General features: G+C 45.2%; 1 non-coding gene across 1 annotated transcript; it reads right to left on the bottom strand.

The window, feature by feature from the left end:
- Nucleotides 1-12,224: 12,224 nt before the first annotated feature.
- LOC114812430 lies at nt 12,225-12,362 on the bottom strand. The gene has a single exon (XR_003760083.1). It is a non-coding gene; the product is annotated as a small nucleolar RNA SNORA7 (small nucleolar RNA).
- Between the last annotated feature and the right edge of the window lie 4,290 nt (nt 12,363-16,652).

Genomic DNA, 16,652 nt, shown 5'->3' with positions numbered 1-16,652 from the left:
ATAGACTGGAGCAGGGAGGAAGGGAGATCACAGAGAAGGCTGACAATAAGCCAGCAGGGATATTATGAGAGCTTCTACCAGTAAGATAGCTGTTTGGGTGGAGAGGAAGGGGCGGATCTTGGCGATATTATAAAGGTGAGACCGGCAGGTCTTGGTGACCAATTGGATGTGTGGGGTGAATGAGAGAGCCGAGTCAAAGATGACAGGGAGGTTGCGGGCCTGAGAGACGGGAAGGGTGGTCGTACCATTCACAGTGATAGGGAAGTCATGAAGAGGACAGGGCTTGGGAGGGAAGATGAGGAGCTCAGTTTTGGACATGTTGAGTTTTAGGTGGCAGGCAGATATCCAGGTAGAGATGTCTTGGAGGCAGTAGAAGATATGAGCCTGAAGGGAGGGGGAGAGGACAGGGGCAGAAATGTAGATCTGTGTGTCATCTGCATAGAGATGATAGTTGAAGCCATGAGAGCGAATGAGTTCACCTAGGGAGGGAGCATAGATGGAGAACAGAAGAGGGTCAAGAACTGACCCTTGAGGAATCCCTACAGTTAGAGGATGGGAGGGGGAGGAGGAGCCTGCGAAGGAGACCGAGAATGAATGGCCAGAAGGATAAGAGGAGAACTGGGAGAGGATGGAGTCCATGAAGTCAAGGTGAGATAAGGTGCGGAGGAGAAGGGGATGGTCAACAGTGTCAAAGGCAGCTGAGAGGTCGAGGAGGATAGAGTAGGAGCCATTGGATTTGGCAAGAAGGAGGTCATGGGTGACCTTAGAGAGAGCAGTCTCGGTAGAGTGGAGGGGACGGAAGCCAGATTGGAGGGGGTCCAGGAGAGAATGGGAGTTAAGGAATTCTAGACAGAGAGTGTAGACGACTCGTTCTAGGAACTTGGAAAGGAAGGGTAGTAGGGAGATAGGGCGATAACTGGAAGTGGAAGTGGGGTCGAGAGAGGGTTTTTTAAGGATGGGGAGACATGGGCACGTTTGAAGACAGAGGGGAAGAAGTCACTGGAGAGTGAGTGGTTAAAAATAGAAGTTAAGGAGGGGAGGAGGGCAGGGGCGATGGTTTTTATAAGATGAGCAGGAATGGGGTCTGAAGCACAGGTGGAGGGGGTGGCACTTGCGAGGAGGGAGGAGATCTCCTCTGAGGATACTGCAGGGAAAGATGGGAAAGTAGGGGAGAGGGTTGATGGGGGGGGAGAGGCAGAAGGGGGAGGAGTGACCCGTGGGGAGCTCCTTTGGGGAGCTCAGACCTGTGTCTTTTTATTGTTGTATTGTACTCCTCCAAGTGCATAGTACAGTGCTTTGCACACAGTAAGTGCTCAGTAAATACGATTGACTGATTGACAACTCTTGACTTAACTGTTCAAATCACTTTCCCTTTATGTAAAAATCATCAACGTTGCCACTGCACTTGTCTAATTGCTATGGGAAGGGCAGAAGTCAGCTAATGGATGGATAAACTCTCTCTCTATTGGCTCTAAGTGACCCATCTCTTAAAACATAATCCTACTGTTTTGGGGGGCAGGCACCCCTAGAAATGCTTTCTCCCTTGTGCCGGGGACTTCTCAACATTAATCCTTTCCTTTCCCAATAGTTTTAATATGTTCCCAATGCTTGGAGCATGTATGGATGGTTTAGGTAAACATTTAACTGGCCTCAGGACCCAAAATCAAATAACTTTGTTGAAGAACTCCAACTCAGTTCTATGAAGAAAGGTAATGGCCATGACTCTGGAGGGTATTTGGGTTGCATCTCTCTTCACCAACTTCCCAGGGACCAATGAGCCTTCTCGATCAACTAAATGAACCTGATCTTCTCCCTCTTGGCCCATCTCTTAGATTCAGGATTTCATCATTGCTAAACATCACACCGTGAGGATTCTTCTTGTTTTTGAATGCTTCCTCACGGTAAAAGAAGACAAGAAACCCCTCCTACCTTCAAGGTCACTGACTGACAGAAAAAGTTTGAACTTATGAAGGTTGACCTCTCTCTGTCCGGCAACAAAATGAATGCCAGCACAACATATGTCGGTGTGATGACAGAATGAGAACACCAAGAGCCCAAATTATAGCATCCCATGGTGGGTATCCATGTGAGAGGGAAAAAAAGTTTGATTCCCAAGGACAGTAGAATGGTGTCAGTCATGCAAGTCTCTGAGATGATGTCCAGGGACAGTGGCTCCAAATGGTGGAAAATGAAGTATTAAAACTGGAATATCCAGAAATACCATTTCAGTTTAATGAAACCAGAAGCCTGTAGGGGAATAAACTACTTAGCTCTGACTTATTCCACTGAGTCTTCAGCCACAGTTTTTACCCTCAACCCCAGCCTGCTGTCTTGCGAGTCATCCCGCTGGCCACGGGTGGAAGGGGCAAAAGAGTGTGGAGGACTTGGTGCAGATTATCACCACTCTTGATGTTTCTTTGGTAACTGCCCCTGGGAATGGGAGGAAGCTGAGCCTTTGGGCTATAGGGGCTGGATCCTGCATGACCCAATTAGGGTTATAGGTCTCTATAAGGATTACCTAGCTTGTTTAAGAATACAAGGAGCAAGGACAGGTTGGAAACCAGAATGTAAAGAGAAAGGAGAAAGGTCAATCACTGTGGGAAAGCACTGATAAATGCAGAGCACCTCTAGCATCCTGAGGGAATCATTTGAGGCCAGGTGACAATGACCCCATGGAGAAGAAGAGCAACTGCTCACAATCAGAGAAGCAGCATAGCCTAGTGGATAGGGTAGCAGCCTGGGAGTCAGAAGGATCTGGGTTCTAATCCCAGCTCTGCAGCTTGTCTCGGCTCTGCCACTTGACCTTGGGCAAATCACTTAACTTCTCTGTGATTCAGTTACCTCATGTGTAACATGGGGAATAAGACAGTGAGCCCCATGTGGGACAGGGACTGTGTCCAAACTGATGAGCTTATATCTATCCCAGTGCTTAGTAGAGTGCCTGGTACATAGAAAGTGCTTAACAAATACCATAAAAAAAAATCAACGAGAAGACATACCCCACTGTAAATGTGCCCCTAGACACACCATCACAGAATGAAGAATGAGGTTCAGTTGTGGGAGGGAGACACTTCTTGGAAAAATCAGAATATGCAACACAATCACCGAAGGGGTGGCTGTATCGAGTCTCGTCATGGGCAGGGAATGTATCCACTGATTGCTAAATTGTACTCTCCCCAATGCTTAGTACATTGCTCTATGCACAGTAAGTGCTCAATAAATACAATTGATTGAATGAGTGAATAAGTCTCCTCACCCTTTACTGGTTGGGCTAGAGAGGAGGCACTCAAACTAGGACAGTACAGAGATAAATAATAATTTAAAAAATTAAAATTATGGTATGTGCTAAGCACCGACTATGGGCCAAGCACTGTTCTAAGCACTGGGATAGATACAAGCTTATCAGGTTGGACACAGTCTCCATCCCACACGGGACTCACATTCTTAATCTCCATTTTACAGATGAGGTAATTGAGGCAAAGATAAATTAAGTGACTTGTCCGAGGTCCCAAAGCGGACAAGTGGTGGAGCCAGGATTAGAACCCATGACCTCTGACTGCCAAGCCCATACTCTTGCCACGAGTCCATGCTTAAATAGGGTGGCCCTAGTTGTCAGACTGACAAGGTCGATGACACTAGAGGAGGCAGTATGGGAGCAGGTGTCCCGGGTCCCAAGACACAAGGGTTCCCAAAGCACATAGAAACACAGCTCCACTTTATGTTCCATGGTCACATGGAGAAAAATGAGAGCAGAAGCCTTATTGGATTAGGTGGAGCAGGACATTGATCGCTGTTCACTTGGTGAAAAGCTTGAAGCCAAATTTAGTAGCACCCTACTACACAAGGACCCTAAAATTGCTTATTTCACCTATCCTCAAACCAGTTTCCCCAGAGAACTGGGACTTATCCTTCACTTGCGAAAAAATGGTAAACCAAACTCATTCCAAACACAAAGAAACCAATTTCATCAAAAGGGCATCAGCCTGCTATGTGGTAATGAGAGCTTGAGTTCAAAAAGGAGAATGGCTAACGTTGCCTTCAATCGTATTTATTGAGTGCTTACCGTGTGCAGAGCACTATACTAAGCACTTGGAATGTACAATTCGGCAACAGCATATTATCTAGTCTGATTCAGAGGTAGCAACTAATATACCATGTCCTTGGCTTTGTATTTTTTGAGCACTTGATATCCATCCCACTCCTCAGTACCACAGCACTTACGTACATATCCACAATATAGTTATATTAATGCCTATCTCCCCCTCTAGACAGCACTTACGTACATATCCACAATATAGTTATATTAATGCCTATCTCCCCCTCTAGACAATAAGCCCCTTCTGGTCAGGGCGTGTGTCTACTAACTCTGTTGGCCTTGTACTCTCCTAAGTGCTTAGAACACAGCTCTGCCTATAAGGGCTCAATAAATACTGTTGATTGATTGAAGATTTCCTGAAGAAGGAACGTTCACAGAAACTGGTGCTGAAAACTCTTTTTCCTAGAGAGAACTTCCTTCTCCTCAACAAACCCTAGCAGATTTCGGCTTTTCAATTAGTCGCTTGCCTTGAGCCTTCCTATACTGCCAAGAAGCACTGTTTAGCATCTAATGACCTAAGGTGCCTTTTTTTTTCTCCAAATTTCTCAGAGAAGATGGCAGTGGGGAAGGGTCAAGACTCCAATCACCAAACAGCTCCAATCTCTCCCTGCCCACTTGGCTCATTTTAACTGACTTCTTTGCCCAGACTATGCCCATTGAACTCCTGCAGTATTGGAAGAGTTTATTATTTCAGAGTCACATTTATATATATATATATATATTACACTTATGTACATATCTCTAAATTATATGTAGTAAATTATTTATATATATAATATGTACAAATTAATATCTGCCTCACCCTCTAGACTGTAAGCTTGTTGTTGGCAGGGAAAGTGTTTACTGCTGTGTTGTACTCTCTCAAGTGCTTAGTACAGGGTTCTGCACACAGTAAGCCCTCAGTTAATACCATCAACGTGATGACGATGATGTTGCAAAAACTACACGTGCCTAAGCTTGGCTGAAAAAACTGATGCACTGCTCAACATATTCTCCCGTGTTTTTTACAAGTGAGGATAAATACTTGCTGTGCTAATGGATTTATCCAACATAGGCCCTGTTTTACATGGCACTTTAAGATTAGAAGTTCACTAGGCACAGTCCCCTGTGAACAGTTTTGAGTTTGGTGAGGGAGAATATTTACCACACCTCTTCTAGTCCCTCGCTTATTTGGGGTGAGCTGTGGTTAGCTAAGTAGGGCTACTTAACACAATCAGGTCTGAGCTCCCCAAAGTCACCCCTCCACCTCTCCCCTCCCCCCCACCAGCCCTCTCCCCTACTTTCCCATCCTTCCTTGCAGTATCCTCAGAGGAGATCTCCTCCCTCCTTGCAAGTGCCACCCCCTCCACCTGCGCCTCGGACCCCATTCCTGCTCACCTTATAAAAACGATCACCCCTGCCCTCCTCCCTTCCTTAACTTCTGTCTTTAACCACTCAATCTCCAATGGCTCCTTCCCCTCTGCCTTTAAACATGCCCATGTCTCCCCCATCCTAAAAAAACCCTCTCTCGACCCCAGTTCCCCTTCCAGGTATCGCCCTATCTCCCTACTACCCTTCCTTTCCAAAATCCTAGAACGAGTCGTCTACACTCACTGCTTAGAATTCCTTAACTCCCATTCTCTTCTGGATCCCCTCCAATCTGGCTTCCGTCCCCTCCACTCTACCGAGACTGCTCTAAGGTCACCCATGACCTCCTTCTTGCCAAATCCAATGGCTCCTAATCCATTCTAATCCTCCTTGACCTCTCAGCTGCCTTTGACACTGTCGACCATCCCCTCCTCCTCCACTCCTTATCTCACCTTGGCTTCACGGACTCCGTCCTCTCCTGGTTCTCCTCTTATCTCTCTGGCTGGTCATTCTCAGTCTCCTTCGCAGGCGCCTCCTCCCCCTCCCATCCTTTAACTGTTGGAGTTCCTCAGGGGTCAGTTCTTGGCCCTCTTCTGTTCTCCATTTACACTCACTCCCTAGGTGAACTCATTCGCTCTCATGGCTTCAACTATCATCTCTATGCAGATGACACACAGATCTACATTTCTGCCCCTGTCCTCTTCCCCTCCCTTCAGGCTCACATCTCCTCCTGCCTCCGGGATGTCTCCACCCGGATGTCGGCCCGCCACCCAAAACTCAACATGAGCAAGACTGAGCTCCTCATCGTCCCTCCCGAGCCCGGTGCTCTCCCAGATTTCCCTATCACCGTGGATGGTACGACCATCCTTCCCGTCTCTCAGGCCCGCAACCTCGGTGTCATCTTTGACTCGTCTCTCTCCTTCACCCCACATATCCTATCCATTACCAAGACCTGCCGGTCTCACCTTTACAATATCGCCAAGATCCGCCCTTTCCTCTCCACTCAAACGGCTACCTTACTGCTATGGGCTCTCGTTATATCCTGGCTAGACTACTGTGTCAGCCTTCTCTCTGATCTCCCTTCCTCCTCTCTCGCCCCACTCCAGTCTATTCTTCACTCTGCTGCCCGGCTCATCTTCCTGCAGAAACGTTCTGGGCATGTCACTCCCCTTCTTAAACACCTCCAGTGATTGCCTATCAACCTCCGCTCAAAACAAAAACTCCTCACTCTAGGCTTCAAGGCTCTCTATCACCTTGCCCCTTCATACTTCTCCTCCCTTCTTTCTTTCTACTGCCCACCCCACACGCTCCGCTCCTCTGCCACCCACCTCCTCACCCGTCCCTCGGTCTCGCCTATCCTGCCGTCGACCCCTGGGCCACGTCCTCCTGCGGTCCTGAAATGCCCTCCCTCCTCACCTCTGTCCATCTAATTCTCTTCCCCTCTTCAAATCCCTACTTAAAGCTCACCTCCTCCAAGAGGCCTTCCCAGACTGAGCTCCCCCTTTTTGCCCTCTGCTCCCTCTACCCCCCCTTAACCTCTCCGCAGCTAAACACTCTTCTCCCCCTTTTCCCTCTCCCGTCCCATCCCCTAGCACTGTACTCGTCTGCTCAACTGTATATATCTTCATCACCCTATTTATTTTGTTTATTTTGTTTAATGAGATGTACATCACCCTGATTCTATTTATTAGCCATTATTGTTATGAGATGTTCTTCCCCTTGACTCTATTTATTTCCACTGTTCTTGTCTGCCTGTCTCCCCCGATTAGACTGTAAGCCCGTCAAAGGGCAGGGACTGTCTCTATCCGTTGCTGATTTGTACATTCCAAGCGCTTCGTACAGTGCTCTGCACAAAGTAAGAGCTCAATAAATACTATTGAATAATGAATAATAATGCTTAGTTACCCAGGGGAAGATAAGGATGTGGGGGTGGAGGTTCGTCAGCAATCAGACGACCAGGATATTAAGCATCTACTTTGTAGGATTTTTATTTAGGGATATGGGAAGGGAATTCCCCCACCTTCAAGCCCCCATCAATAGTAGAAAGAGCACAGGCCTGGGGGTCAGAGGACCTGGGTTCTAATCCCATCTCCTCCAATTATCTGCCGGATGACCTCGGGCAAGTCGCTAAACTTCTCTATGCCTCACTTTCCTCATCTGCAAAATGGGGATTCAAATACCTGCTCTCTCTTCTACTTAGACTTAGAGATTCATGTGGGACCTGATTATCTATTGTCTACCCCAGATCTTAGAACATTGCCTGACACATAGTAAGCGCTTAACAATGATAATAATAATAATGTGTACTTGAGATTTATTTTTTTTTTACCAGGAGTGGTGATGGATTTGCAGGGAGCCATCCACATTCTCTCACCCGGACCCCTTGAAAGCAGCAGCAGGCATTGAGAAGTAGCAGATGTGAATTATTTGTCCTCCTCTGCTTTGTAAATTGTTGTTAAATGTGGCAGTTTATATACCACATTATGGCCTTTTTTATTCGCTTACATACTTCTTATTCTTTTAACCACTTACCAAAGAGTAACGACAATATGGGCTATTAGGGAAGTCTGTTAATCTACATGCAAAATGGGACAATGGAAGTGTTGCCAGGTAACCGGAATTGGAACGGGGAAAAACAGCAAAAGAGATCAAATCTAGGAAGTCAGAAGTCTGCACATGTGACAGATCCCCCACCAGGAGCTAAGCTAGGAATCTGCACACAACAATAAAACCACATGAAAGCCCTCATTTAGAACAAAAAAATCCAAGTGTCTCTACCCATGTGACGCACAAGTAGGGACACCTACTAAGGAACACTCTACTAGATAACCTTACAGCCTGACCACTTCCCTTCCTGGTTTGATGAGAATGATTCAGGTCATAGAGCTTCTCGTAGAAAAACAAAATCCATTAATGGTATCTGTGCAGAGAACTGAACCAAGGACTTGAGGGTACAATAAAAGTAGATTTAATTAAAAACAAGGAATATATCAACACCACCTTGCAGATCTTCACTAGAAGCAGCTTAGCCCAAAGTGCTTAATACAGTCCTCTGTACATAGTAAGCACTCAATGAATACCATTAATTGATTGATTGGAAAGAGCCCACACCTGGGAGTCAGAGAACCTGGATTCTGATCTCTGATCTGCCAATTGCCTTCTGCTTGACCTTGGGCAAGTCACTTACCTTCTCAGTGCCTCAGTTGCCTCATCTGTAAAATGGGGATTGAATATCTGTTCTCCCTCCTACTTGGACTGTGGGTCCCACGTGGGACAGAGACTGTGTTCCACCTGATTGACATATATCTATCTGCTTAGAACAGTGTTGGACACAAAATAAGGGCTTAATAAATACCATAAAAAATTGTGGCAAAGAGATGTTTATCAAAAAGTATTGTGTAGAATATAGAATAAACTGCGAAGCATCTGGGGCACGTGACGAGTTGTAAGTGATGGAGCTATAAGGCTTTACAGACTGAAAATAAACCAATGACTTTTGAGCATCCTTTACTGCACTTGGACACACACATATACACAAACACACATTCACTGACATGTAGGGAGGGCCCTCCCTTAATCACAAACAAATAAAGGAACTCTCAAATTTTGGGAACAATAATCCATCATTTAAAGGAGCTCCTTGACTCCCCTTTCAGCACTAAGGATAATGACTTACATGTCAATCTATGTAAGTCAAGGCCTTCCCTCCAACCTACTGATATCATCTGTATTCTTTGGGTAATTATGTGCAGACCACAGTATCAGCCACTTGGGAATAATGCAATTAAAGCAAGAGCCACAGTCCTTTCCCTAAAGGAGCTTACAAGCTGAGGACTAAAAGCAAAGGTATGAAGGGTTTTGTCTCCAAAATGTGGGAAAACATCAAAGCATTGCAACACAGTCACCATTACTGAGAAGAGGAGGGAGAAAGCTGACTGTGAAAACAGCTGGAAGCCAAGTGGCCTAGTAGAAAGACCACAGGCTTGGGAGTTATTAGAGGAAGCGGGTTCTAATCCTGGCTCCACCACATGTCTGCTGTGTGATCTTGGGAATGTCACTTAACTTCTCCGTGCTTCAGTTCCCTCATCTGTAAACTGGGGATTGAGACCTTGAGCCCCATGTGGGACAGGGACTGTGTCCAACCTGATTATCTTATATCTATCCCGGCATTTAGAACACTGTCGGGCACATAGTGAGCACTTAACAATTACCACAATTGTTATTCTTTGCTATCCGCTGCTTGGAAAAAAAAAATAACATCGATGGTCTTTATGGAGCACTTGCTATATGTAGAAAATTTTATTAAGTGTTTAGGAGAGTACAATAGATTCAGTAAACAGGACCACTACCCTTCACAAGCTTACAATCTAGCAGAACATAAGATAAGTTAAACTGCAGGTAAGAGGAATCTATGGATACACTACCAGAACAATTGCAGATGAAAAGCGTCGCGTTCTGGGAGAGAAGTGTCGGTGGTGTCGCTATGGGTCAGAAACTACTTGAAGGCATAAAGACAAAACAAAGACGATGATAATAATAATACTGATAATAGCAATAAGAGTAGAAGCATTTGTTAAGCTACTTATATGCCAAGCACCATACTAAGCACTGGGGTATATACAGTGTAATCACATCAGACGGAGTCCCTATCCCTCACAAAGCTCATGGTGTAAAGGAAGAAAAGGTACTAAATTCCCATTTTGCAGATGAAGAAACTGAGGCCCAGAAAAGTTGTGTCTTACCTAATGTCATACAGCAGGCAAATGGGAGGGCCAGGATTAGACCCCAAGCCTTTTGAAGACTAGACCTATAATGACTCCACTAGGCTAAACTGTATTTTATATCCTAGGGGAGGCAACCCAGTATAAGGAAATGTAAATAAGTGCTGTGGGGATGGTGGGAAGCAGGGGCGAGTACTTAAGTGCATAGATGATGAGCACCCAAGTGCATAGGTTAACCAGAACAGAGGGAAAATAGCAGGGAGGAGAGATAAGGGTCTAGTCAGGGAAAGCTTCCTGGAGGAGATTTGATTTTGGTGGGGCTTTTGAAGATTGGGAGAGTGGTAATCTGTTGAATATAAAGGGGGAGAGGGGAAGTTTCAAGATCTTCAACCAGTTACTGAGAAAACATCTGTAGCCACCTTCCAGAATCAACCTACAGAAGTCCGACAAGTATTATTGTTGCAACATGCCAGATTATGGGAAATACAAGATACAACGACAAGAACTCATTGTGGTGCTCATAGAGTTTACAATATATTTAACACAGTTAGTGGACCTGGATTGGGCAATGATTAAGAGTTTTGGCTGCCCTGAGAAGGTTATCAAGATATTTAGACCTCTCTGTCCTGATCAGAATTGGAGGAGGTATGTCAGAACCTTAGCTACATCAGCAAAGGGGAAAAGCAGGACTGCATACTGAGGCCAATCCAATCAAACAGTGGCATTTATTGAGCACTTACTGTGAGCAGAACATTGAACTAAGTGCTTAGGAGAGTACAGTAAGGGAGTTGGTAAACACATTCTCTGCCCATCCTGTTGAACAGATCCCACTCAGCCATTTCAGGAGGTGGCAAGGGATCTCAAAGCTATGCCAAAATAAGAGGTCAATCCTCTGGCAATTCTAAAAGGTGAATGCATTCAAGAGATCTTGAATCTTTTACATAAGACCTTCACCGTACTAGCAGCTGTGCTCTAAAATAATGTTGTTAGTTGTTAAGTGCTTACCATGTGCCAAGCACTGTTCTAAGCCCTGGAGTAGATACAAGGTAATCAGGTTGTCCCACTTAGGGCTCACAGTCTTCATCCCCATTTTACAGATGAGGGACCTGAGGCACAGAGAAGTTAAGTGACTTGCCCACAGTCACACAGCTGACAAGTGGCAGAGCCGGGTTTCGAACCCATGACCTCTGACTCCCAAGCGTGGGCTCTTTCCACTGAGCCACACTGCTTCTCCACATAAGCACATGAGACACGCAAGATCATTTTGAATCACAATCAATAATAATAATAATAATTTTGGTATGTTAAGCACTTACTATATGCCAAACACTGTGCTAAGGACCAGGAAAGATATAAGATAATCATGTCCCACATGGGACTCACAGTCGGAGGGAGACCAGGTGCTGAACCTCCATTTTGCTGATGAGGAAAGTGAGGCACAGAGAAGTTATGTGCCTTGCCCAAGGTCAGGCAGCAGGTAAGTGGCAGAACCAGAATCAGAACCCCAGTCCTCTGACTCCCAGGCCCTTGCTCGTTCCACTAGGCCAGAGAATTAGACTGAAGAAACCTAAGGTCATGTAAACAAACACAAAGTTGAGTGGGATTAATGAATTCTGGGTAGTGCATCGTGCAGAAATGCAAGGAAAGACAAAGGAGGTGGAAAATGGGAACTCATAATGTTATACCTAGATTTACAAAAAACTATAGTTAACCTTTGCATATAGCTGAGAGGGCATATGCAACTTCTAAAGTAGTTCTTCAAATGAAACCTTTGGGCAATACTGAATATCAAAGAGATCATTTTGTATCTATTCCAGTGCTTAGCAAAATTCTTGGCACATTTGTCCTGTCTTATGCTGTCATTTCTGACCCATAGTGACGCCAGGGACACATCTCTCCCAGAACACCCCACCTTCATCTTCAGTCGTTCTGGTAGTGGATCCATAGCGTTTTCTTGGTAAAAATATGGAAGTAGTTTACATTGCCTCCTTCCACGTGGTAAACTTGACTCCTCCTCGACTCTTTCCCATGCCGCTGCTGCCCAGCACAGGAGAGTTTTGACTTGTAGCAGTTTGCCTTCCACTCACTAGCCACTGCCCAAGCTAGGAATGGAATGGAAAGGCCTCTGCTTGACTCTCCCTCCTGTAGTCGCGACTGGTAGACTACTGGAAACTCTCCAGGGGCGACCCTGAGAGGGGTCTTAGCACAGAGTCAACACTTAAATACCTCATTTATCATTAGCAAGACAGGACCACAAGCTATTTGGTCATGGAATGCAATCAGACTATCACTGAAATAATGCTTATAACAACACATCTTGATTTGGATTCCCTTCCATAATCAGTAAATAATAATTGTGGTATTTAAGTGCTTATTATGGGCCAGGCACTGTACTAAGCGCTGGGGGTGGGGCGTTAATACAAGCAAATCGGGTTGAACATAGTCCCTGCACCACATGGGGCTCAGAGTCTTAATCTCCATTTTATAGATGAGGTAACTGAGGCAGAGAGAAATGAAGTGACCTGCCCAGGTCACACAGCAGATAGGTGGGCCAACAAGTAGCTGCTCAATACTGGCTCCTTGGTGTTCTCTAATTCTCTGAAAATCAATTTAAATAAATGCTCAATGGAGTCAGTGGAAAGTTCAAAAACCCAACAATTTGCATGTCTTAAGGTAAATCCTCTATAAACTTTCCCAAAGAAATGAGCATAAGAGCTTCTAAAAAATAATCCTTGGGGAATATAGAAAGAAGGTAGGGAAAGGAGGAACAGGGAGTGGAAGGGGGAGGGGAGAGAAGGGAGAGAGAGAACATTGCCTTTTCTTTCTGTGAAGGGAAATTATATCATTGAGCAGAGTCCTGTGGCATTGATAAATTCCTTCCTGAAAACTATTTTTGAATTCAAGCTATACAGCATTAAGTTTGAATATTAAACATTTATCAAAAACTAGCACAGTTAATAAAATGTTGCTATGGTCCTCATACATTAATTTTTTAAATCATCTACTAAATGCTTCATATTGCATTACTGACTTTCAGGACCACTGTACTGGAGGACTTGCCACACTTCATGATGAGTTATCATTAGCATGATTCTACTTGAAAATCCCACCCACATAACAAGGATTGCATGATTTCCGTGACTCACGGAGAGGTATAGTTCAGATCACGTAAATTGCTAGTTAGGCCATTTGATTTCCTCAAGGAATTGTCAGGGTAACAAAACACACTTATTTCAGAGAGTGGTCTCCTCTTGCTCTTGAACGCATAATATTAAATGCTAAGATGGAACTGTGAGTCATTCCTGCTCCTTTTATAATCAGACACACACAAAAAAAAAAACATCATTGACGTCACCACAAACATTTTTTCAATGCTCCAAAGTGCAATATGTACTTCTCTGTACTAAGGACTGAGGTGATTTTGAGGGTGGGGTCTCTGACTCACAAGGTTTTCACATTCTTAAAGAGGATGGATGAGGAGGGCATCAATAGGAAGGCAAAGAAAAGCCAATAATTAGAATTTAAAATTTCAACATCAAGAAAGCCAGGTGAATTTAAAACTTAAACAAATTTGTGAGAAACAGAAGTACAGTGGTCAGGCAAGAGAACAACAGAGAGTGTTAAATCCATTTAAAAATTGATCCTTCCAACAGAAGAGGAAAAATGGCTGAGTCACATGAAGATTTAGGGTCTCAATATTACTGAGTGTATTTCTATAACAAACTGTTCCTTAATATTAGGCTGCATTGTGGAAACCAGATGCATTCCCTATATTTATCCATTGGTATTTATTCACTATCACTTGCAGAACTTTGTATTAAGTGCTCAGAATCAGTCAGTAGTATTTGAACAGACTGTAAGCTCTTTTCTCTGGAGGTGATGCGCCTTCACTATGGCTTTGAAGAGGGGCAGAGTCATTGGCAGATTTGAGGAAGGAGGGCATTCCAGGCCAGAGGCAGGATGTAGGCAGGAGTCTACGGCAAGACAGGAGAGATGGAGGCACAGTGGGAAGGTTAGCACGAGAAGAGTGAAGTATGTGGACTGGGTTGTAGAAGGAGAGAAGGTAGGTGAGGTAGGAGGGGGCGAGGTGATGGATCCTTTAAAGCCAACAGTGAGGAGTTTTTGTTTGATACGGAGGTGGATAGGCAACAACTGGAGATTTTTGAGGAGGGGTTGACGTGTCCTGAACGTTTCTGTAGAAAGATGATCTAGGCAGCGAAGTGAAAAATGGACTGGAGTGGGGAGAGGCAGAGAGCAGAGGTGAGCAAGGAGGCTGATGCAGAAATCTAGGCAGGATAGGTGGAGTGATTATATTAAATGGTAGCAGTTTGGATGGAGAGGAAAGGGCGGACTTTAGTGATGTTGTGAAGGTGAGATCGACAGGATTTGGTGATGGATTGACTATGTGGGTTGAATGAGCCAGAGGAGTCAAGGATAACAATAATAATAATAATGATGGTGGCATTTGTTAAGCACTAAGTGCCAAGCACTGTTCTAAGCACTGGGGTAGATACAGTGTAATCAGGTTGTCCCACGCGAGGCTCACAGTCTTCATCCCCATTTTACAGATGAGGGAACTGAGGCACCAAGAAATTAAGTGACTTGCCCAGGGTCATGCAGCTAACAGGTGGCAGAGCCGGGATTAGAACCCATGACCTCTCACTTCTAAGCCCGTGATCTTTCCACTGAGCCATGCTGCTTCTCTAGCAAGGATAGCACCAAGGTTACAGGCTTGTAAGACAGGAAGGATGGCGGTGCCATCTACAGCAATGGGAAAGTCCAGGAGAAGACAGGGTTTGGATGGGAAGATAAGGAGCTCTGTTTTGGACATGTTAAGTTTGACGTGACAGGAGGACATCCAAGTAGAGATGTCTTGAAGGTAGAAAGAGTTGTGAGCCTGGAGAGAGGGAGAGAGATAAGGGGAGAAGTTGTAAATTTGGGCATTATTGCAGAGAGATAGTAATTGAAGTTATGGTAGCGAATGAGTTCTCCAAGGGAATGAGCATAGATGGAGAATAGAAGGGGACTCAGACCTGAACCTTAAGGGTCTCCCACAGTTAGGGGTGGGAGGCTGAGAAGGAGCCCATGAAGAAGACTGAGAATGAATGACCAGAGACATAGGAGGAGAACTAGGAGAAGACATGTCAGTGAAACCAAGGTTGGATAGCGTTTTCAGAAGAAGGGGTTGTGTCAAAGGTGGCAAAGAGGTCGAGAAGGATTAGGATGGAGTAGAAGCCATTGGATTTGGCAAGAAGGAGATCACTGGTGACCTTTGAGATGACGGTTTCAATGGTGTGAAGGGAATGGAAGCCAGATTGGAGGGGGTCCAGGAGAGAATTTGGAGGAAAGGAATTTGAGACAGCTGATGTAGATGACCCCCTCAAGGCGTTTGGAGAGGAATGGTAGAAGGGAGATGGTGTGATAATTAGAGGAAGCTGTGGATCAAGGGAGGATTTTTTAGGATAGGGGAGAAATGGACTTCTTTGAAGGCAGTGGGGAAGAAGCCTTTGGAGAGTGAATGGTTGAAGATGGCTGTTAGGGATGGAAGGAGTGAGGGGGCAAGAGTTTTTATAGGATGCAAAGGATTGGGGTCTAATGCAGAGGTGGAGGGGGTGGAATTTGAGGGGAGAAAGGAAGTCTCCTTTGGAGAAACTTCTGCGGAGGCTGGGAAAGTTGATGAGGGCACCAGGAGGGGGAGCGGCTGGGTAGGGGCAGGGGAGATTTTAGGGAGCTCACACCTGATGGTGTTAATTATGGCCAGCTCAGGCAAGGGATGGGGGTAGGCTTGGGGGCAGGGGGCCTGAGGAGGGAGTTAAATGTCTGGAACAACTGACGAGGGTGATAAGCATGGGTGTCAATAAGGGAAGAGAAATCGTTTCAAGATGTTTCTACTTGGACATCCCGGTGACACCTCTAACTAAATATGTCAAAAATAGGACCCCTCATCTTCCTACCCAAGGAAGATGTCCTCCCCGTGCCTTTCCCATCACTGTAGACATCACCACTCGCCTGTCTCACAAGCCCATTCATAATCTTATCACTATCCTCCACTCACCTTTATCATTTAATACACAAATTTAATCTGTCAACAAATCCTGTCGGTTCTACCTTCACAACACCTCTAAAATCCACCCTTTCCTCTAATATAGACTATTCAGGCTGGCACAACCCATGTTCCAAATGGGGCTCACAGTCTTCATTCCCATTTTACAGATGAAATGACTAAGGCCCAGAGAAGTTAAGTGACTTGCCCAAAATCACACAGCATATAAGTGGTAGAGCCAGAATTAGAGCCCAGATCCTCCTGACTCCCAGGCCCATGTTCTACCCCTTAGGTCATGCTGTTTCTCAGGCCCTGGATTCTAATCCCAGTCCCACCACTTGCTTGTTGTGTAACCTTGGGCAAATCACTTAACTTCTCTGTGTCTCAGTTTCCTCAGCTGCAGAATGAGGATTCAAGGCCTGTTCACCCTCCTATTTAGGCTATT

Source organism: Ornithorhynchus anatinus, chromosome 5, assembly GCF_004115215.2.
Source record: "Ornithorhynchus anatinus isolate Pmale09 chromosome 5, mOrnAna1.pri.v4, whole genome shotgun sequence".
Lineage (NCBI taxonomy): Eukaryota > Metazoa > Chordata > Mammalia > Monotremata > Ornithorhynchidae > Ornithorhynchus > Ornithorhynchus anatinus.
The sequence above is the reverse complement of the archived record's forward strand: the minus strand, read 5'-3'. Positions and strand labels throughout refer to the sequence as shown.